Source organism: Geotrypetes seraphini, chromosome 12, assembly GCF_902459505.1.
Source record: "Geotrypetes seraphini chromosome 12, aGeoSer1.1, whole genome shotgun sequence".
NCBI classification, from domain to species: Eukaryota; Metazoa; Chordata; class Amphibia; order Gymnophiona; family Dermophiidae; genus Geotrypetes; species Geotrypetes seraphini.
Window position 1 is genome coordinate 51,318,555 of NC_047095.1, and position 22,419 is coordinate 51,340,973.

Here is a 22,419-nt window from a genome sequence, read left to right on the forward strand (position 1 = left end):
CAAACACTTTAAAATCAAAAGTAGCATCATTCTAGAGCTCAGATTGTGATGTCATAATGCCTCATTCTACCAATGCCTAAGCTCTGTCCTCATCTGCACAAGCCTCAAACACTTTCAGATCATAAGTGTTTGAGGCTTATGTGGTTAAGGCAGAGCTTACAGGAATGGAGCAGGGACAGGGACAAAACTCACAAGGATGGGACGGAGAAATTGAGCTCCTACGGGGATGGGAACAAATTTGTCCCCATGTCATTCTCTAGTTCTATTCCCTACCCCTCACTATCATGTATCATTATGCATCACTTCTCTGTTCTCCAGTTCATAAGCCGATTAGCGGGAGAGAAAAATTTTAAAACTGTGTGTTAGTATTTTAATATCTGAGCATATTTGTTCACCTATGTTTTCTTTCGTAACCCGCGTTGATTTTTGGTTCTACAGAATATGAATGTTTTAAATAAATAACCCCCCCCCCCCCTTTTACAAAACCGCAGTGTGGTTTTTGGCGCTGGCTGTAGCGGCAACAGCTCTAACATTCATAGAATTCCTATGAGCGTCAGAGCTGTTACTGCTGCGGCCGCTCCTAAAACCCGCTCTATGGTTTTGTAAAAAGGGGTTAAATAATGAATGACCCTGGTACTTTAGATAGATGTGAGCTCACAGGGACAGATAAGGGTTTTTGCTTGAGTACCTAATTGTAAACCGTTTAGATAATTTTGATAGGCAGTATATGAATACCTAAAATAACTAAATAATAAAGTTTATCAAGTTTATCAAGTTTATTATGCAATTTGATTAATCGCCTATTCTACATTCTAGGCGATATACAAACATAAATGAATAAATAAAAACATGGGATAATTATTACATAGACAAATAATATTACATAATTACAAAAACTTACAGTCATGAAACACTAGGAAATATATATTTAAAGGGTTACATTCTGTATCAAATTCTATATTTCAGGATTACAACAAAAGGAAAGGAGTAAAGTACAAATAAGAAGATATAGGGTTAAGAAGGAATGTAAGGTCATTTATTAACTAAAAACATCATTGAAAAGGAAACTTTTAAGTTTAGTCTTGAATTTAGCTAAGTTCTTTTCTTCTCTAATATACTTGAAACTTGAAATGCACGCAGGTTTTTCACTTTTGGACTGTATTATAGCAGTGATTGGCTAAACGGTAGACTTCAGAGAATGGTGGTGAATGGTGCCCCTTCAAAAACGTCAGAGGTGATCAGTGGAGTGCCTCAGGGCTCGGTCTTGGGCCCGATACTCTTCAACATATATGTGGGAGATCTGACTCAGGGGCTTCAGAGTAAAATCACATTATTCGCCGATGACACCAAACTATGCAACATAGTAAGTGAGAACACTTTACCAGACAGTATGACGCAGGACCTACTTCTATTGGAACACTGGTCCTCGACTTGGCAGCTAAACTTCAATGCTAGAAAATGTAAGGTCATGCACCTTGGCAGCAGGAATCCATGCAAAACTTACACACTTAATGGTGAGACCTTAGTTAGGACCAAGGCGGAACGTGATTTGGGGGTAATCATTAGCGAAGACATGAAGACTGCCAATCGAGTGGAGAAGGCTTCATCAAAGGCAAGACAAATGATGGGTTGTATCCGTAGAAGCTTTATCAGCCGGAAGCCCGAAGTTATAATGCCGTTGTACAGATCCATGGTGAGGCCTCATCTGGAGTATTGTGTACAATTCTCATTACCAAAAAGATGTGCTGAGAGTTGAGTCGGTTCAACGAATGGCCACCAGGATGGTCTCGGGACTCAAAGACCTCCCGTATGAGGAAAGGCTGAATAAGTTGCAGCTATACTCACTCGAGGAACGTAGAGAGAGAGGAGACATGATAGAGACATTTAAATATATCACGGGCTGTATCGAGGTGGAGGATGATATCTTCTTTCTTAAGGGTCCCTCGGCCACAAGGGGGTATCCGCTGAAAATCAGAGGTGAGAAATTTCATGGCGACACCAGGAAGTTCTTCTTCACCGAAAGGGTGGTCGATCGTTGGAATGAACTTCTACTTCAGGTGATTCAGGCCAGCAGCGTGCCAGATTTTAAAAGGAAATGGGATAGACATGTGGGATCTCTAGGGGGTATAAATGGAAATAGGATACACATGTGGTATCTCTAGGGGGGTAAATTCAAGGGGGTGTGGTCATTAGAGTGTGCAGACTTGATTGGCTATGGCCCTTTTCTGCTGTCATCTTCTATGTTTCTATGTCTTTTTGCCCTCACTCCACCCAATCTGTACCTGGCACTATCTGGCTAGGACTAAGACAGATCATTTTTTGTTGGCAATGTCCAAATAGTGCCATTCAAAAAACAGCAGCCAAAGGATGTGTATGATTTTGTCCCAGGGAAATGTATACATCCTTTTGGATATCATTGCTTGAAATGAAATATTCCCTTTGTGTAGGTTTATATGGCTCCAGGAAAAGGAGGATGGATTGAGACATCTGGGTTTTACTTCTGTTGAAAGCAATGGAAGGAAAACCTGGATGACTCAATCCGTTCTCCTTTTTCTGGAGCCATATGGTAAGCCATCCTACCTTTGTATGATGATATATTCAGAGTGGAAAGGAAAGGACACCCAACTGCTTAGAAGAAGCAAGCACTAGGACTGTCAGATGTTAGAACTGGAATCTACTAACTTCCAGTGCTGGATAGTAACTACCGCGTTTCCCCCCAAATAAGACCTAGCATGATTTTCGGCATAGGTCCTTAAATAAGCCCTACCCCAAAAATAGGCCCTAGTTGGATTGACCCCCCTGAAGCCCCTCCCCCCATGTGCCGCATCTATCCTCCCCTCTCACCCATCCCCTTGCGCAGCATCTTTCCATCTCTCCCTCCCATCCTCCCGTGCAGCAGAACCCCGACAACCCTCCCACCGCGAGGCCGACATACCTACATTCCAGACAGCGGTGGTGGCAGCACTGATGATGATGCCAGAGAAACTGGGACTCTCCGGGCGACCCATAAGGGGATGAATGCTGTTTGCGGCCTAAACTTCAGCAAGCCCACAATGGAGAAAAATACAACACAATGGAGATAATCACAACACAAGCTCATTTGAACGTTCAGTCTTCACTAAATTGTTTAAGCTAGTAGGGTAAGACAGCTGAAATATCCATGTACATTGCAAACTTTGTCTGCTGGCTTCTAAGCAGACCTATAGCTCTGCAATCAATACTACAGAAAATCTTAAGAAGCACCTGCTAAACATCCACCCGGCTGCACATGATAAACTGCCTTCATTGAAGAGATCAGCAAGCTGTTCTTTGTCAGATACATCAGAATTCCTGCCAACAAAACAGCAAACTTTGGCTGCTTCATGGAGCAGTAACAGGGGCATCATTGTATCACAGAAAAGGGTCAATGTTCTCATCACGAATTTTGTTATTGGGAACATGCAATCTTTCTCAGTGGTTGAGTCACTAGAATTTATTCACTTGGTCACTGGTCTCCAACCAGGCAAGATTGCATTAACTCACAAGGCTCTTACTGGACACGTTGAGGAACTTAATGTCATAAGATGGCAGATGGCCTTCAGAATAAGCAATCACTTGTGACTGAAGTCTGCACAACAGCTGATATATGGGCCTCCCACAACAGAAGCTTTTTTGGAGTTACTGTGCACTGGATCGAGATCGGCACATTGGAACTAAAGTCTGCAGCATTGGCATGGTTCACGTTTATGAGGATGACATACTTTTTGACCTGACTGTATCCACCCTTGAGAAGATCCACCCCAAATTTCATATTACTGGCAAAGTTCTCTGTACAATTACCGACAACGGATCAAACTTTGTTAAGGCATTCAAGGCGTTCTCAGAGACAGAAACAATGGTCATGGAACCAACACAAGTTGTGCCCTCACAAATTGACAATGGAGAGGTGACCTTCATAAACATTGCAGACATCCTGGACAACCAAACAGATGCAGAAGCAACAGAGTATGCACTTCCATCTCACCATCGTTATAGTACTCTCACAATGAACTTGATTGCTGTGTCTGATTCATAAGAGGCCAATGAAGATGCAAATTACGAGAACTTAAGCCGTAGAACCATGGCAAAATGCAATGCCCTCTGGAACAAGTGCAGTAAAAGTCCACCGGCAGCTGAAATAGTGTACAAAACTTCAGAAACCACACTTGCTGGACCAAATGTTACTAGATGGAATTCATTCTATTATGCTGTTGGCAAGGTGTATTCTATTATGGAGAAGTCTGAAATTCTTCTCAATGACATCTGTAAGAAGCTTTCCCTAACAGCTTTCTGCTCAAATGAAATTGCTTTCATGGCAGAGTATATTAAGGTGATGAAACCGATTGCTATGCCACTGGACATACAGCAGGCTGAAGACCAGTGTTTCATGGGAGTTCTTTTGCCAACAATTTCTTCCCTGCATGTACATCTTACCTCCATCAAGCCTTTGCTCAAATTTGCCAGCCCACTTGTTCATGCTCTAATGCAGTGGTTCCCAAACCTGTCCTGGGGGACCCCCCAGCCAGTCAGGTTTTCAAGATATCCCTAATGAATATGCATGAGAGAGATTTGCATATAATGGAAGTGGCAGGTATGCAAATCTCTCCCATGCATATTCATTAGGGATATCTTGAAACCTGACTGGCTGGGGGTCCCCCAGGACAGGTTTGGGAACCACTGCTCTAATGAATGAAATCATTAAGTGCTTCGGTCCACTTGAAGCCAAGGACGATTTGATAGTAGCAAGTGTTTCACATCCACAATTCAAATTGTGCTGGATCCAGTCAGGCGCTGCCAGAGCTCTTGCCAAATAATTGCTGATGCAACTAGGAAGTTTGATCATGTAACACCCCTTCTAAAAAATGCGCACTGGCTTCCAGTTACCCACCGGATAACATACAAACTATGCATACTCACTTTCAAATCTCTCCTCAATAAAACCCCAGCATTTATATATAAATTATTAATTCCTTATTCTCCAAATAGAACTCTAAGATCCAACGAACAGAATTTACTAACTATTCCGTCTCTTAAGGTTATTAATACAAGACGGCAATTTATTTTCTCTGTTACCGCACCTCAGACTTGGAACGCCCTTCCCATTTACTTAAGGGAAGAGCGCAATCTGGAGAAATTCAAAAGTAATTTAAAAACATTTCTTTTTAGAGATGCCTTTGGTAATTAACTAAACAATCCATAGGTCAAATTTTTACTGTATCATATTATATTTTTTATTTGTTTCCCTTTTTGTACTTTTCCCTTTTTGTTCTACTTTTCTATATTAATTTTGTATTTCACCTCCCCTCTTCCCTTGTGTATATGTGTATATAAGTTAAACTTTTAATCCCTAATGTCATTATATATAGTTTTGTATTGTATTGTCTCCCATTAATTGTAATTTTAAACTGTTCATCACTTAGAAATATGATTAAGCGATTAATCAAAAAACCATTAAACTTGAAACTTGATGCAAGCAATGCAGACGCAGGCTGAAGCCGCAAACACAACTCCTGATGCGGCACCAACTTCCCGTGAAGACACCAGGGGACAACGCTGTGCAGTCGTAACGAGACCTCTTCTTGAATGATGCTGGACATAATAAATCCAGTCTCCAGCGCCATCCAACTGTGAAAGAAGTGTTTATTCTGAAGAATACGAGCCTTCTAGCAAGTGCGCCATTGGAGAGAGACTTCAGAATCAGTGGACAGATTCTTACATCACGCAGGAACGGTTTAACCGACGAGCATTTTGAAATACTTTAAATGCTTAGAACCAATAAGAAACTCATTTGATAACAAAGTACTCATTATTGTAATTATATAGTTCATATAATTAATAAACAAAGTAACTATTAACTACTTTACTTAATTTTTTTAGTAACTAGTAAAGTAACTATTTACATTTAGTAAAGAGTAACTTAAATCAGAAACTAGTACTTTTTATCCATGTAACTAGTAACATTAACTAGTTACTTTTTAACTTTAAGTAGTTACTTTTTTCACAGTAACTAGCAGCAGGTCCTTCCTACTATGTGGCTCCGTGGAAATGTACTATTTAGGAATATCCATTTGCCCAGTTAACAAAAATATTAGTCATCTGAAAGGAAAGAAATAATACAGAATGTCATATGTGACTAGGATAGGCATGGTCCGTGATGGAAGATATGATTAAAAGGAATGATTATGCTTAACTGCAATCGTAAAGTTTGACATTACAAAGATTTCTAATCTAATCTAATCTTCATCTTATATACTGAATCTACTTCCTAAGGAGCTCGAGTCGATTTACAGTTTGTTAAAAAATGAAACATAACAAATAAAATCTGTGGGATAAAAACAGATTAGATGGATGGAAAAAGTTAGAAAAAAGTATGCCATATATATAAAATGGAAAGGTTTATTGCAGTACAGCGGGGTTATTTTAAAAAGTTTCAGGATGTGTGGAAACCATTAACGAAGTATTGTAAAGATTAATTCAAAATTGGTTCCCTTATATTTATTTGTTAATTTAAGGTGCAGGGAGGGGGGGGATTTTATTATTACATGTTTTATATGATAATGGAATATATGGGAGGGTGGGTTGGGATAGGGATGGGGATAAGAATTTGTGAGATGTGTCAATGATTATTTCTAAGTGATGTATTTATTGTTTATGTGATTGAATATATTTTAACACTTAATGTAATCTTGAAAATGAATAAAGAATATATTAAAGAAAAAAAGAAAAAAGTATGTTGAATTGCATAAAATTACTATTCGACAGCTAAAATCAAATTAACTATTGTGAAAGCAACCAGGTTTTTTAAACTTTTTCGAAATTGATATAATTGATCTACCAGTCTTAGAGAATCTGGAAGTCCATTCGGAATTCTCACCAATTTAAATGTAAAAGATTTACTAAGCTTCCCAGTGCATTTAATATCTTTCAGAGAAGGAAATGCTAATTTGTGAATTGTTGTAATTCTTGAATAGCAGAATCCAAAGGAATTCCAACTCAGGGGGATCAAAGAGTCAAATATTCCATAAAGGAGTTCTGGTTAGCAGCGCACAATAACATTTTATAGCATGGCTATAGATATCTTTTTGGCTGCAGAAGATAGAATTTAGGAACTTACTTAAATATTAAACATGAAGGTATTTGGAAATGCAATAAAGCAATGTTTCTTAGCTCAATAGGCCAGTTCAGAAAAGCAGGAGGGGAACAGCTGCAAACGTACAGATGGGCAGATCTTCCATGCTTGGATCAGTTAGTAATGCTCTTTGGCCTTGGTTTTCTCTTTGATGCCCTCTGCTTTGTTCTCATCTTTCCGCCTCCAGGCTCTTGCCTCTACCTCCAGCCTCTGATGACTTTCTTCTCAACCGCATCTCTCATTTCTACTTTACCTCTGCTCTCCCCCCCCCCCCCCTCCGCATCCAGAAGACTTCTGTTAAGATTCTCGCTCCTCTTTTTCTGATGTTCTGCCCTGTTCCCTGCCCCCTGCCTATTCTGAGTGGGATACTAGAGAAACACCTCAGCATAAGCTGGCAATCCTGCTATGTCTTCTCAATCTGGTTGGTGTCTCCTGTGCCCCTGCCAGCACAGACCAAACTCCGACAGGCAGACATTGCTAATCGAGTGCCATTGGAAAAATGTTTTGAATCACATATATGTTGATTAGGCATTTTCTATTTGATCTTTTAAAGTCATTAATAGCAAAATAATTTATATACAATGAACATAAGAACATAAGAATTGCCGCTGCTGTCCATCAGTGGTCCATCATGCTCAGCCCTCTGGTCAAAGACTAGCACCCTAACTGAGACTAGCCCTACCAGCACACGTTCTTGTTCAGCAGGAACTTGTCTAACTTTGTCTTGAATCCCTGGAGGGTGTTTTCCCCTATAACAGCCTCCGGAAGAGCGTTCCACCTTTCTACCACTCTCTGGGTGAAGAAGAACTTCCATACGTTTGTATGGAATCTATCCCCCTTCAACTTTAGAGAGTGCCCTCTCGTTCTCCCTACCTTGGAGAGGGTGAACAACCTGTCCTTATCTACTAAGTCTATCCCCATCAGTACCTTGAATGTTTTGATCATGTCCCCTCTCAATCTCCTCTGTTCGAGAGAGAAGAGGCCCAGTTTCTCTAATCTTTCGCTGTACGGCAGCTCCTCCAACCCCTTAACCATCTTAGTCGCTCTTCTCTGGACCCTTTCGAGTAGTACCGTGTCCTTCTTCATGTACGGCGACAAGTGCTGGACGCAGTACTCCAGGTGAGGGTGCACCATGGCCCGGTACAGTGGCATGATAACCTTTTCCGATCTGTTTGTGATCCCCTTCTTTATCATTCCTAGCATTCTGTTTGCCCTTTTTGCCGCCACCGCACATTGCGTGGATGGCTTCATCGACTTGTCGATCAGAACTCCCAAGTCACTTTCCTGGGAGGTCTCTCCAAGTACCGCCCTGGACATCCTGAATTCGTGCATGAGATTTTTGTTACCGACATGCATGACTTTACACTTATCCACGTTGAACCTCATCTGCCATGTTGATGCCCATTCCTCGAGCCTGATTATGTCACGTTGCAGATCTTCGCAATCCCCCTGCGTCTTCACTACTCTGAATAACTTCGTATCGTCCGCAAAAGTGATAAAGTCAGAGCCGTTATGGGAGAAGAGAAGCAGGAAGAAGCCCTTATGTCTTTGCTTCCCTTACCCCTGTCATTTTACTGACTGACAAAGGAATATGTAGATAGAAATAGGAGAAGGGAGAAGCAGCACAGGAGAGATGTGTTTTCCAATGGCATAGCTGGGGGTGGGACTTGGGGGCATGGGCCCCTCGAAAAATGTGGCTACTGTGGAATGGCTGGTGGAGATATCCAAGCTCCACCAACTGAAGTGGTCTGCTTCCTGAGCCCCTTCCCTTGCTGCCAGGACAGCGAAGAAGTCAGTGGCATGCTTCAGCCGCTGCCGTTGGCACTCCAGCACATCCTCAGTTCAGAAGCATGAACAGAGCATGTGTGGGATGCCATTGTCAGTGGCTAAAGCATGCCGCTGACCAGGAAGCACAGGAAAGGGCTTGGGCAGTGGACCACTTTGGCTGGTGGGATTTGGGCATCCCTATCAGCAAAGGTAGGATTTATTGGTACAGGGGTGGAGAAGAAGAGGTCAGAGGAAATGAATAGCCCTGCTTCCCCCAGTCCACCCTGGGTCTCCCCAAAATGGACTTCTGCATATGTTTTGTGCTAGCTGATATGCTCAATGCAGTGGCATACCTAGGGTATGTGACACCGGGGGCCGATCATTTTTTAACACCTCCCTCCAATATATAAAGGGATCATAGGAGCACCCCTTAGGAGCTGTACCAAATGTGTCCAAACATTTCTTAAAACCAGATACGCTATCTGCTCTTACCATAACCTCTGGCAATGTGTTCCAGAGCTTAACTATTCTCTGAGTGAAAAAATATTTTCTCCTATTGGTTTTAAAAGCATTTCCCTGTAACTTTATCGAGTGTCCCCCTAGTCTTTGCAATTTTTGACAGAGTGGAAAATTTATCCACATGTACTCGTTCTACTCCACTCAGGATTTTGTAGACTTCAATCTTATCTCCCTACAGCTGTCTTTCCTCATATGAAAGTTCCATCCCCTTTATCATCTTGGTCGCTTTTCTTTGAACCTTTTCCAGTGCCGCTATATCTTTCTTGAGATAGGAGACCAGAATTGAATGCAATACTCCAGGTGAGGTCGCACCATGGAGTGATACAGTGGCATTATAGTATTCTTAGTTTTGTTAACCATCCCTTTTTAATAATTCCTAGCATTCTGTTTGCTTTTTTGGCCACTGCCACATAGTAGGTGGAAGGTTTCATCATATTGTCTACAATGACACCCAGATCCTTTTCTTGGGCACTAACCATCCAGATCTCCCCCCATGCCCTGGCATCTCTCTCCTCTCCTCTCCTCTCACATCTCTACCTCCCATCCATGCTCTGGTATCTCCTCTCTTTCCTTTCCCTCCTTCCCTCTCTCCTTTCTCCCTGGTCTGACATCTCTGTCACCTTCCCTTCCCTCCCCCCGGCATCTCTTCCTCCCCCTCTATGGACTGGCATCTCTTTTCCGTCCTTCCTTTCCTTCTCCATAGTCTGGCATCTCTATTTTGTCTTCTCTCCCTTCCTTGGTATTCTTTTGTCCTCCCTCCCCCAATCGGGTGCAGCATTTCTCTCCTTCTTTCCTCCCTCTCTCTTCCCAATTAGGTGCAGCATTTCTTTCCCATTCCTCTCCCTCCCTTTCTCACCCTGCAGTCGGGAGCACAATGTTCACAATTCATTGCTCTTGCTGGCATCAGGCCTTCCTCTCTGTCAGATCCTGCCTTCATGATAACATGAAGTAGGTGGGACCTGGCAGAGAGGAAGGTCCAATGCTGGCAAGTGCAGTGAATTGTGAACACTGCTGCTGCCGAGAAGAAGATCTTGGCGCCAGCCCTTAGAGGAGTCATCAAAGCATTCCCATATGGGCTGCACCTGGGTCGGACCCCCTCCCCCATTGGTAGGCCACTGCCTTCTCTCCCATATCCAGGCTGTTACTCCTGAGAAAAGCCTTGGTAGCAGGGCTTCTTTCCAAGCATGTAGTAGCCAGGGAACTTGGAGGATGCATAAAAACATAGGAATAGAGCTATGGGTCTGCCATGTCATCTAGGACTTAGGGGAAGGCATGGACCTCCATGCTCCTTTTCCAGGTCATCTGCCCCAACCAAACTGTTCACAGAGCTCATTTTTGCTAAACCACTCATCATCTGATGAGCCCCAAAATCCAATACCTTGGGATTACCACCACTGTGACAATCCCATGCCCATCTTCTGATTAGCTACTCTCTCTCCCCTTTGGATAGGAGGGTGGGGAAAATCCACCTCCGAGAAACAAGAAGAGACCTGTTACTCAGAGACTGAGCCTTAAATATATCCTGGAAGCCTCCTCCCCCCTTCCCAATTCCTACCAATCATCTTCCCTGCCTGCAGCAGAATGTTTTTGAATTTTTTAACTCCCACCTAGCTCCTGCTTGCCAATCCTCCCCTCAACATTCTTTTCTAGCTCTCCCTGCTACCTCCCAAGCCTTGACCTTTTGTGAGGCCCCTCCCTAAATCAAAGATCTCAGTGGGCAACCATCGCGCACCATCCAGCCCTCTGTTAAGGCCGCCCATCAAGACTAGCTCTCGGGCTCTAAATTTCAGTTCGTAATTAAAGGATAATGCACAACGGGAACTTCAAGCTGTCTAGTGCCAGTGAAGTTGGAGAATCTTTTTGCAGTCAGCTACTGAAACTCAGCAGCAGCAACATAGTCCATCACTTTGTGCATCTTACTGGTACCACAGAAGAAAAAGCAAACTGGAAATTGTGGGAGTATATGGGTATTTCTCAGCTTATTTTACAGTTGCACAAATCTAACCATTTTCTGATGTGTTATTGTGAATAAATTGCCATAAATTGAATTTGCTAGTAAAATGTAATGCTTTCACGGGTTATCGAGTTGGGTAGCTTCATTATCAACACTGATTGTAGCCAACAAAGGTCTCAGCATTCGGTCAGACCCTTCGCCATAGTACTTACTGTTTGTGAAGAAATTATAGACTGCCAAGGGTATAAAAGCAGAATGAGGAGAGCACAAAAATGGGTAAAAAAAAATTGAAGAGCAAGAAAGAAGAGGTGGGATGACGTAGAAAGAAATATTTCACCAATTTCAGTGTTCTAAGCAAGCTCCTATAAAGCAAAGACAAGTAATAAACAGTTTATAAATGGGTAAGCAATAATAGACATCCTCCACATATAACCCATTCCCACCCTTTTCCCTTGTTATTTTTGCAAGTACCTACTTTGCTGTTTTTAAGGTCTGTTTGCATAGAGAACAACCCAACTGGTCCACAGTGAAATGTTGCAAACAAATCAACAAGGATAGCTGATATTCTTGATGCAGGATTTATTATATCACATTCCAATGCAGGTGTCTATGCAATCAACAGTATCCACAATAGCTTGAAGTGTACGGACCCAACACCGGGCCGTGTTTCAACTTAACCATCTTGCATATTGTTTGTGCGGCTCCGTTTGGGCACACACACTCTTCCAAAAACGTTCTAAAGTTCTAACCTATCAACATCCACATTTTCACCTTAGTATAACTTCCATCCTTAGGATCCCTGAGGAAGGTGGTTAAGTTGGGTCCGTACACTCTAAGCCAGACATGGGCAACTCCGGTCCTCGAGGGCCGTAATCCAATCTGGCTTTTAGGATTTCCCCAATGAATATGCATGAGATCTATTTGCATGCACTGCTTTCAATGCATATTCATTGGGGAAATCCTGAAAACACGACTGGATTACGGCCCTCGAGGACCGGAGTTGCCCACCCCTGCTCTAAGCCATTGTGGATACTGTTGATTGCATAGACCAGTGGTTCCCAACCATGTCCTGGAAGACCACCAGGCCAATTGGGTTTTCAGGCTAGGCCTAATGAATATGCATGAGAGAGATTTGCATATAATGGAAGTGAGAGGCATGCAAATCTGCTCCATGCATATTCATTAGGGCAGGGGTGTCCAATGTCGGTCCTCGAGGGCCGCAATCCAGTCGGGTTTTCAGGATTTCCCCAATGAATATGCATTGAAAGCAGTGCATGCACATAGATCTCATGCATATTCATTGGGGAAATCCTGAAAACCCGACTGGATTGCGGCCCTCGAGGACCGACATCGGACACCCCTGCATTAGGGCTATCCTGAAAACCCGATTGGCCTAGTGGTCCTCCAGAACAGGGTTGGGAACCACTAGCATAGACAGCTGCATTGCTTTGTGATATAATAAATCCTGCATCAAGAATATCAGTTCCGTAGTCCTCTTTCCTTGTTTCTTTGCTTTCAGGTCTTTTTTATATGATAATCTAATTTAAATTTCTGTATCACTCTTTACCAGTACAGGTTTAAGGCGATTTACAAGTGAAGAAGTCCATACAGTAATATGGGAATTTACAATATCATATGCATGCAGATTGGAATCTTAGAGATTTACACATGTAGAAGCGTAGACAATAAAATAGATGTTTACAGTGACATAAGTATACAGATTGCCATCCTTAAGATAATAGGAGTGGTTATATGACGTCTGAAAATTAAGTTCATGAACTCATCCTAGACAAGGTGCTACGTACCTCATTGCTGAATACCACTACGGTCACCCTCGAAGTACTCCCTTTGGGAAGCCATGCACCGACACCAACGCCTAGTCCACCCTTTAAAGCCATTTTGGAACTCTTTTTCTGGAATGCCCATCAGAGCTGTCGTTGTATGACCCTTGATGTCCTGAAGGTCATCAGAATGTCTTCCTTTCAATACAGTATTTCCTTTATCTTTGGGTAGAGAAAAAAATGTTTGGGGGCCAGATCTGGTAAGTAGGGAAGGTGTTCCAATACAGTTATTTGTTTACTGGCTAAAAACTCCTTCGTAGACAGTGCCGTGTGAGCTGGTGCATGGTCATGATGCAAGAGCCATGAGGGACCATTTTTGTACCCACCTTTCTCGTGCCAAGATTTCCAGTTAAGATTTTCCTGTTTCTCTAGCGATGTTTACTTGGTCTGCTAAGCTTCTCACAGTCAGCTGACAATTTTGTTGCACAATTCGATGATTTTTTTTTTTTTACAATGTTCTCATCAGTTCTGCTCGTTACTGGCCGCCCTGGCCTTTCTTCATCAGTGACGCTTTCTCTTCCCTCAGAAAAACGTTTAATCCATTTGTACACTGCCGCTTTCTTCATGGCATTATCCCCATAAACTTGGACTAATATGTCCCTGATTTCACTTCCAATCTTGCCACGTTTAATAAGAAATTTAATGTTTGTGTGTTGCTCTAATTCGAACTCCAACATTCTCGTGACAGCACACAAAATCATGCAACAACAATAATGAATGCCACTCAGTAAGATACCACTACACGTCGACACGAACACAGCCGTGAGACACTGATATACCAAGGTTATGAAACCTTACCGAGCTGTTTGTACAGTGTTGCCAACGTAAACGTACTTTGGCAAGTTCATGAACTTGTCAGGCCTCATATACAGTATAATCTCGTTATAACAGACTCGCTTATAATGGAATATCATCTATAGCGGACGAGGTCCGCTGGTCCCGGCCGTGCACCTTTATGAACATGCAGAAAATCACTGCATATAACGGACTTTCACATATAACGGACAATTTGGTCCCCGGAGCTGCTTTTATCTGCAGTTTTGTTTGGGTATCACGGACATGCAGGATCCGCCTACAAGGCGTGTGGCGTGACAGTGATACAGTATCAAAATACAGCCCAGAAAAAAATGACAGGTTATTTTTCTTTCCAGTACAGTACGACACAATGCTTTAGAACATCTTTTAGGGTTCTGGTTTTGCTATCATTTCGTGCCATACCAATGTTTTGCTGAGTTTTGCTCTTGACGTTGCTGATATGTTTGTGCAATGACTGTTGTTCATTGATTGTACGTTGTTTCAAGTTGACCTAAATAAAGTTTTTAAAAAATGCAACTCTGGATATAACGGACTGTTTTTCCAGGTCCCTTGAAGTCCGTTATAACGAGATTATACTGTATACAGGATGTTGTAAACTGTCAAATAGAAAGGTTTTCAATTTTTTTTTTTTTACCTGAGATAGATAAACTCAGTCCTAATAGTTATAGGAAGGCTATTATAAAGTTCTAATGGCTACATAGGTAAATAGAGTTAAATCAGTGGTGTAATAAAATGGGGGGGGGGGCAGGGGGTGTGGACCGCCCAAGGCATCGTGTCATTGGGGGCACCAGACTGCTCCGACCCCGCCACACCATGCCATACTTGCGCCGTCCCTCCCCCCCACCTCATACCTTTGTAGATCTTCACTAGCGTGAGCAACTTCTCCTGCCTGTTGCTCGCAACAGCCTGGGTTCCCCTCTGAATCACTTCCAGTTCGCAGGGCCAGGAAGTGATGTCAGAAGGAAATCCAAAGCTGGCACGAGGAGAATGCTGGAAAAAGCCACTCACACTGGCAAAGATTTAGAGGTACAGGGGGGGAAGGGAGAGCATAAGTGTGAAGTGGGGGACAGGGAGGAAGGCGCGGGAGAGCGCCATCGTCCTGGGCGTCTCCTACCCTTACTACGCCACTGAGTTAAAGATTTGTTTGTAACACACCATTAAAATTGCATTAATGCATGTTATGGTTAACATCTTCATTGCTGATAACATAAAATCTTGGGATGAATTTATGACAAATACTGTACTATACTAATGAACTTCTTTGTGTGCAAATGAATGTACGTAGTACAGCATTTCATTACTATAATTCTCACAATCTGCACTAAGCCTTAGAAGAGTAAGTATACCTCTAAGGTGTCATTAACTATGTATGTTCTGAGGCCACTGGCAGGCTTAAATGCTGGCTGGTGCTCTCAACTTCCCAGCCCTTAATTTTTAATGGGCAGTAGCCCTGAATATTAACCCCTGCCCTGTTTGACAACCCATCACTTCACATATCCCCCATACCCTTGTCAAAATCCTGCCCCTTTTAAAACTCTACCCCCATCTATAGCATATACCAACAACAACCAGAACCGTGCTCGCCACTTTACCCCAAGAAGTAGCCTAAGTGTCACCAGGGTAGAATCAACATGAAGGGAAAATGGGAGTTATGGGTCAGTCAGCAGCGTCATTTGAAATTTGGCATCAGTGAGGCCAACTTTGAAGAGCCTAAAGCTGCTTCCTGGGGGAAGGGGAAGGTCTGGGGGGGGAGGGGGAAGGGGAGCTGCAGTATATTTCTGGGCAAAGGGAGGATTGTTTGCTGGTATGCATGAGGGCAGGGTTTTTATATGAACAGAATCTGTAGGGGGTGAGGTGGGTAATTCCAGAGGAGGGTTGTCTGACTATGGCATGGATAGCGCTGGGGCTTGACACTTGAGGTTACTGCTGCGTGAAAATAGAGCGCTGGACATCCAGTCATGTGGGTATCAAGTCATACATGTTAATGCTACTGGTAACGAATGTGGGCACACATTATTGAAATAAATGTGAGGAATTTACTAAGGGCTTAACATCCTTTAGTAAATCCCATGTTCACCTTGGGATTACTAATGCATTTTAAAAATATACATTAAACCATATTTTTAATGCCTTTTAGTTAAAAAGTTCATTTGACTGATGCAAACTGTTATTTCAGAAGAATCAAGTAAAAAAAACAAAAAAAAAACCTTCCTGGAAACGGTACTTCAGTCTGGATAGTAATGTTATTTTTGAAATTATGACTGCATATGGTTTCCCTCAGAGGTGTTTTACTCTCTGGAACAGAGCCAAATTTGTGTCAGTATGTCAGGCCTCGAACCTGTCCTACAGAAATATGCCTGCATTATTTTCCTGTGCTACCTAGTTAGGCTGCAGTGAAGCCAGAAGGCTCCAGCAGAGGAAATGAGGAAAAAGCTGATATCTCTTCTCATCAAGCCCTGCTATCACTGCCATAAACAAGCTGTCTTTCTGGGTGGGCCGGTGAGGAACTGGAAGATGTTATGTTATACTAATAATTGCATACAGGGTGATTTTATAAAGGCATTATGTAAAAGTATATATTACATTACATTACATTAGTGATTTTTATTCCGCCATTACCTTGCGGTTCACGGCGGATTACAGAAGAGGATTTCTGGACATGTTACAGAGATGTTACAGAGTAGAGCGGGTTGCTTCAGAGGATTGAAATGTTTCATACGGTGTTAGTTAGTCTTCATGGATTTCTTGAATAGCAGGGTTTTTATTTCTTTTCTGAAAGTTTTGTAGTCTGGGGGTCGTGATTAGTAGATTGGAGAGCTGGTGGTCTAGTTTTGCTGCCTGTGTGGCTAGAAGGCCATCGTACATTTTTTTCCATTTGATGTCTCTGATTGGAGGGTATGTGAATGGTGTCTGGGTTCTCCTGTGTCTGGTTGTGGTAGTTTGGATTAGGCGGTTGTTCAAGTAGGCTGGGCTGTCACCATTTATGGATTTAAATAATAGATAGAAGAATTTAAATAGTATTCTTGCTTGAATTGGGAGCCAGTGTGAGTCAAGGTATGCCTCGGTGATGTGGTTGTGTTTTCTTAGTGAATAGATTAGTCTCAGGGCTGTGTTTTGTAGTGTTTGCAGTTGTTTTATCATATAAAAGAATGGGTGCATGAAAAGTCATGAATAAAATTAACCCCAAGCAGATTTATAACTCATACACTGTGACAGGAATGCTTGTGGGTAGAGTTTGGGCAGAACAGGGGCACATTTAGAACAGTTTATGGGAACATTTAGACTTGCTCCCAAGGAAGTCAGGAGTGTGCCTATTTGGATCTATTATATAAAACCACTGTGGGTCAAATTCTATAAAAGGTGTCCTGATTGTGGGTGTCCTACCGCTGCCTAACCAGCCAATCAGGATGCATGTTTTCTAAAAAAAAAAAAACAACCTGAGGCAGGCTGACTACACTGTGGGTATCTGTCACAGGTGCAGGGAGGCGCCTAGAGATGCCATGGGCATGGTCTTAGGTATCTGGCCAATCAGAGTCTTAGGCCACCTTCCCAGTGGATCCCAGAATGCACTGAGAAGGAGGCCTAAGACTACAGTTGGCCCAGGTGCCTAAAGCCCCTCCTATGGGAGGGGCCTTAGGCACCTGGACAAATCAGGGCCTTAGGCCCCTCCCTGGTGCATCCCAGGATGCACCAGGAAGGGGAAGGCCTGTTATTCTGAAGAGATGGGCCTGCCTGCCGGAGGGAGTAGGTATCCCCCGGCCAGCCTTGTTTATAAAGGTACGGCGGGATCCAGGTGGACTTTGGGGGTTAGGGTGCCATGTGTTTGGAGCAGGGGTCTCCAAAGACCTCCTTGAAGGCCGAATCCAGTCGGGTTTTCAGGATTTCCCCAATGAATATGCATGAGATCTATGTGCATGCACTGCTTTCAATGCATATTCATTGGGGAAATCCTGAAAACCTGACTGGATTCGGCTCTCAAGGAGGGACTTTGGAGACCCCTGGTTTGGAGGGTGCCAGCAGGAGGAAGCAGGAGCAGTGTGTGGGTGGTTCAGAGGTGGCAGTGGAAGGGAATGGGCATCCCTCCTGCCAGCTGATTTGTGGTGGGGTTTGGCGGTTCCCTGCTACAGCCTCTCAGCTGATCATGACAGGAAGATTCCCTTGCCGCAATCGGCTCAGCAGCAATGCGATTCTCTAAACGGCGCCTGTGACATGGACGCCAGTTAGAGAATCGGGGTGGTTAGGTGGGGCTAGGCATCTGTCAATTAGGACAGATGTGATTCTGTATAGGATGCCCATGTGCGATTCTCAAAAGCTGATTAGGCAGGTGCTGAGACTGGGCGTCCTATGCAGAATCAGGCCCTGTGTGCGTACTTTTTCATGGGTAGCCTCACAAAACTGTGTCTGAAAAAATAAAATAAAATTCACATGAACTGAGACATTCTCTGAATTCCATCATAACAAAATAACAATTCATGCTTAACATTCAGTAGCTCTCAAGCATTTCATCAAAGTCCTCTATGCCACGAGAAAGTAATTATTTTAAGGTTCTGCTTGGTATAATAGTGGCTCCTCAGTATCTCTGTAATTTTAAATGGTAATGTTTTTCCTTCAGCCTAGTGGCTATTTCTGAACCTGCAGTGGACAGATTATTCTATCCTTCTCCTTAGTATCTCAACCAGGACGCGGGAAGTCATCATGCCATTGTATCGAGCGATGGTGCGTCCACATCTGGAATACTGCGTTCAGTATTGGTCGCCGCACCTCAAGAAGGACATGGCGGTACTTGAGAGAGTCCAAAGGAGAGCAACGAAACTGGTAAAAGGGCTGGAACACTGCCCATACGCCGAGAGGTTGGATAGGCTGGGGCTCTTCTCTCTGGAAAAAAGGAGGCTCAGGGGAGATATGATAGAGACCTTCAAGATCATGAGGGGCATAGAGAGGGTGGATAGGGACAGATTCTTCAGACTGAAGGGGACAACAAGTACGAGGGGGCATTCGGAGAAACTGAAGGGAGATAGGTTTAAAACAAATGCAAGGAAGTTTTTTTTCACACAAAGGGTCGTGGACACTTGGAATGCGCTACCGGAGGAAGTGATCAGGCAGAGTACGGTACAGGGATTCAAACAGGGATTGGACAGATTCCTAGGGATTGGACAGATTCCTGAGGGATAAAGGGATCGTGGGATACTGAGGGAGGAGCTGGGATGTAACACAAGTATAGAAAGCTAACCAGGTAATAAGTATAGAAACCCAACCAGGATGTGCATGTGCAAGACCAGAGGGTTAGGACTTCGATGGGAAGATAGGACTTCAATGAGAAACCAAGGTGGCAAGGGAGCCCCTTCTGGTGATTCAGACAGGTCGTGACCTGTTTGGGCCACCGCGGGAGCGGACTGCCGGGCAGGATGGACCTATGGTCTGACCCGGCGGAGGCACTGCTTATGTTCTTATGAATGGTGGTGAGGGTTCCCCCATGCTCTCTGCCAATCAATAAGGTAGATGCTTAAGCTGCTTTATGATACCTATGTACTTCTGGGTGCTCCCTGACTTTGTCTCCTTTGATACAGGTGTCCAATAAATAAACTGAGTCCACTAAGTATGGGCCCCAAAGTGATGGACTGAGTCAAGGACTGGTTGAGTGGAAGGCGATAGAGAATAGTGGTCAATCTGAGGAAAGGGATGTTACCAGTGGTGTGCTTCAAGGTTTGGTTCTTGAGCCTGTTCTTTGTAAGCGATATTGCTGTAGGGCTGTCAGGTAAGATTTGTCTCTTTATGGATGAAACCAAAATCTGCAATAGAGTAGATAGCCCTGATGGTGTGAATAACACGAGGAAGAACCTAGCGAAGACTGAGTAATGGTCTGGAATTTGGCAGCTAAGATTTAATGCTAAGAAATGCAAGGTTATGCATTTGGGTTGCAAAAACCTGAGGGAATGGTACAGTGTAGGGTGTGAAGAACTTTGGGCATGAAAGAGGAGTGGGGCTTGGGTGTGATAGCATTTTAAGGTGGAAAAACAGGTTGAAAAGGAAACAGTGAAAGCTAGAGGGACGCTTGGGTGTAAAGGGAGATGAACGGCAAGTAGGAAAAAGGAGGTATTTATGCTCCTGTATAAGACTCTGGTGAAACCTCATTTGGAATAGTGTGTATAATTCTGGAGACCACACTGTCAAAAAGATATAAACAGGATGGAGTCAGTCCAGAGGAAAGCTACTAAGATGGTCTTCATCATAAGGCATATGAGGACAGACTTAAAGATCTCAATATGTATACTTTGGAGAATAGGTGGGAGATATACAGTAAGTTTAAATAGCTATGTGGCATAAAAGCACATGAGGACTCTCAATTGAAAGGAAACTCTGGAATGAGGGGGCATAGGATGAAGGTGAAAGGGGTAGATTCAGAAGTAACCTTAGAAAATAATTTTTCACAGAAAGGGTGGTGAATGCTTAGAGCAGCCTCCTTGTGGAGGTGGTGGAGACAAAATGTAACAATTCAAAAAAGCTTGGGACAAGTACGTTGGACTTCTATGGGAGAGGAGGGGATAGTAAATGTCATAGATAGGAAGACTAGATAGGTCATATGGTCTTTATCTGCCTTTATTTTTCCCTGTTTCTAATATACTGATTTCGGTAACAGCAATCAGTTCATGTTATTTATTTCTTGTCTATACAGCTCAGACTAAGGCTTAAAGGTTCTCTCTTTATAACTAGAGTTAAAGACCAGGTAGAATTCAGATAAGCCAAAGATAGGGTTTTCAAAAATGAAGCAAGATTTTATAGTCAGTGGAGTTTCCTTCTGACACTTCTCCCTCCAACTGATTAAAATAAGCCACTCCTAGATTCTTCTTCTTTCTGGAAGAGACTGACTCCAATCTCAAAATGGCTACTGTGACACCTAGAGGCAATCTCATGAAACTGCCACTGAAAGCTGCAGTTAAGCTGCTATTTTGAATGCAGACATGGGATGAGCAAGGGCAACTGGGGATTGATCCTGCTCCCATAAACCACTAGATGACCACAGTAGTAAGATAGTTTCAGGGAGTGGGGGTGGGGTGGCCTATATGTAACCATAGGGGGAGGTGGCTGCAGCCTATGGATCTAGGAGGAGGAGGGGATCTAGCTAAGAGTTGGGACCTGGGTTGGCCACTGTTGGAAACAGGATGCTAGGCTAGATGAACCATTTGTCTACCCCAGTACAATTATTATGTTCTTATGTGAGCCAAGTATAGGACAATCAAGCCATTGTGACATCACTGATGAGGTTGACTCTTAGGCATTGGTAGAATGAGGCATTATGACATCACAATCTCAGTTCTGAAATGTTGCTACTCTTTGGGTTTCTGCCAGGTACTTGGGACCAGGGTTGACCACTTTTGCACACACGATACTGGGCTTGATGGACTTTCGGTCTTTTCTAGTATGGCAATTCTTATGTTCTTATGAAGTAGGAGCTCCTGTGGGGTGGCGAGGGAGGAAGAAAGGAATTGGGAGCTCCTGTGATTCAGAGGTGAAATGGCTGTAGCAGAGGAAGAGGGAGGGAGGGAGGGAGTAGGGGCTATTCCCAGTCAGGGGATGGGCAATTTCAGTTTTCTTTGGTCTCTGAAAACAAGCGACAAATTTTGGCCACAGGTTCCAAGTTTATTTAGTTTCTATCCTGTCTATCAATTTAATATATGGGCAGCTTAAAATTGTAAAGGGAGAGGGGGAAGTGCCCCATTTTTAGTTGTCTTCTACTTAGGTGACACATGCTATGCTTTCATGTATTCTTATGACCTTGCAAAATTTGAAAATGAAAACATGTACATACTTTCACTTTGAGAACTGGTGCAAAACCCCTGGGTAAAAGGACAGACAGTTTGAAAATGACCCCTTTAGTGCTATTCTCTCCAGGAATGAACAGAAAATCTGCATACACAAAGGGGTTATTAAAGTTTTGGTTTGTTTGTTGACTGTCAGCTGCACTATTTTGCTAGCACTTCTCTTGGAATGAAGGAATTTGTAGATTCTTTGTGCTTTTCCTCCCAGTGCATACCAGAGCCTTCAGCCGTCTAAGCCAGGCACAGAGTGGCTGCACATTCCATTCCTCCTTTTCCTGTAGCAGATCAGCAAATCTCAGAAGTGATTCTCTGCAAACACAATACCTTACCTGGAGAAAAGGTTTCACCAGGACTATATCAGTGGATCCCAGATCAGGCTCTCATGATCATCGCATCAAAGCTGCATAGGAGTGCTCCATCCGCATTCCTGCCAGCAAGTTTATGCTTCAGTATCCCACTTTCAGTCATGGGGGGCAAGGCAGGACCTCTCAGTCCTGCAAACCCTGCCTGCACCTATGCCCTTGTAAATAAAAACAGGATACTGAAGACAAGTGCCAC

The 22,419-nt window shown here is 43.2% G+C and overlaps 1 protein-coding gene and 1 long non-coding RNA gene across 5 annotated transcripts in view; one reads left to right on the top strand and one right to left on the bottom strand.

Moving 5' to 3' along the window:
* Nucleotides 1-22,377, bottom strand: part of LOC117346423 — a 102,460-nt gene extending 80,083 nt beyond the window's left edge. The window contains exon 1 of the long non-coding RNA XR_004536586.1: nucleotides 22,191-22,377. This is a non-coding gene — a long non-coding RNA (uncharacterized LOC117346423). The remainder of the gene's footprint in view (nucleotides 1-22,190) is intronic.
* Nucleotides 15,022-22,419, top strand: part of LOC117346421 (FRAS1-related extracellular matrix protein 1-like) — a 225,785-nt gene continuing 218,387 nt past the window's right edge. For all 4 annotated transcript variants that reach the window (XR_004536585.1, XR_004536584.1, XR_004536582.1 and 1 more), the window contains exon 1: nucleotides 15,022-15,070. The gene's annotated coding sequence lies outside the window, so the exon portion shown is untranslated. The remainder of the gene's footprint in view (nucleotides 15,071-22,419) is intronic.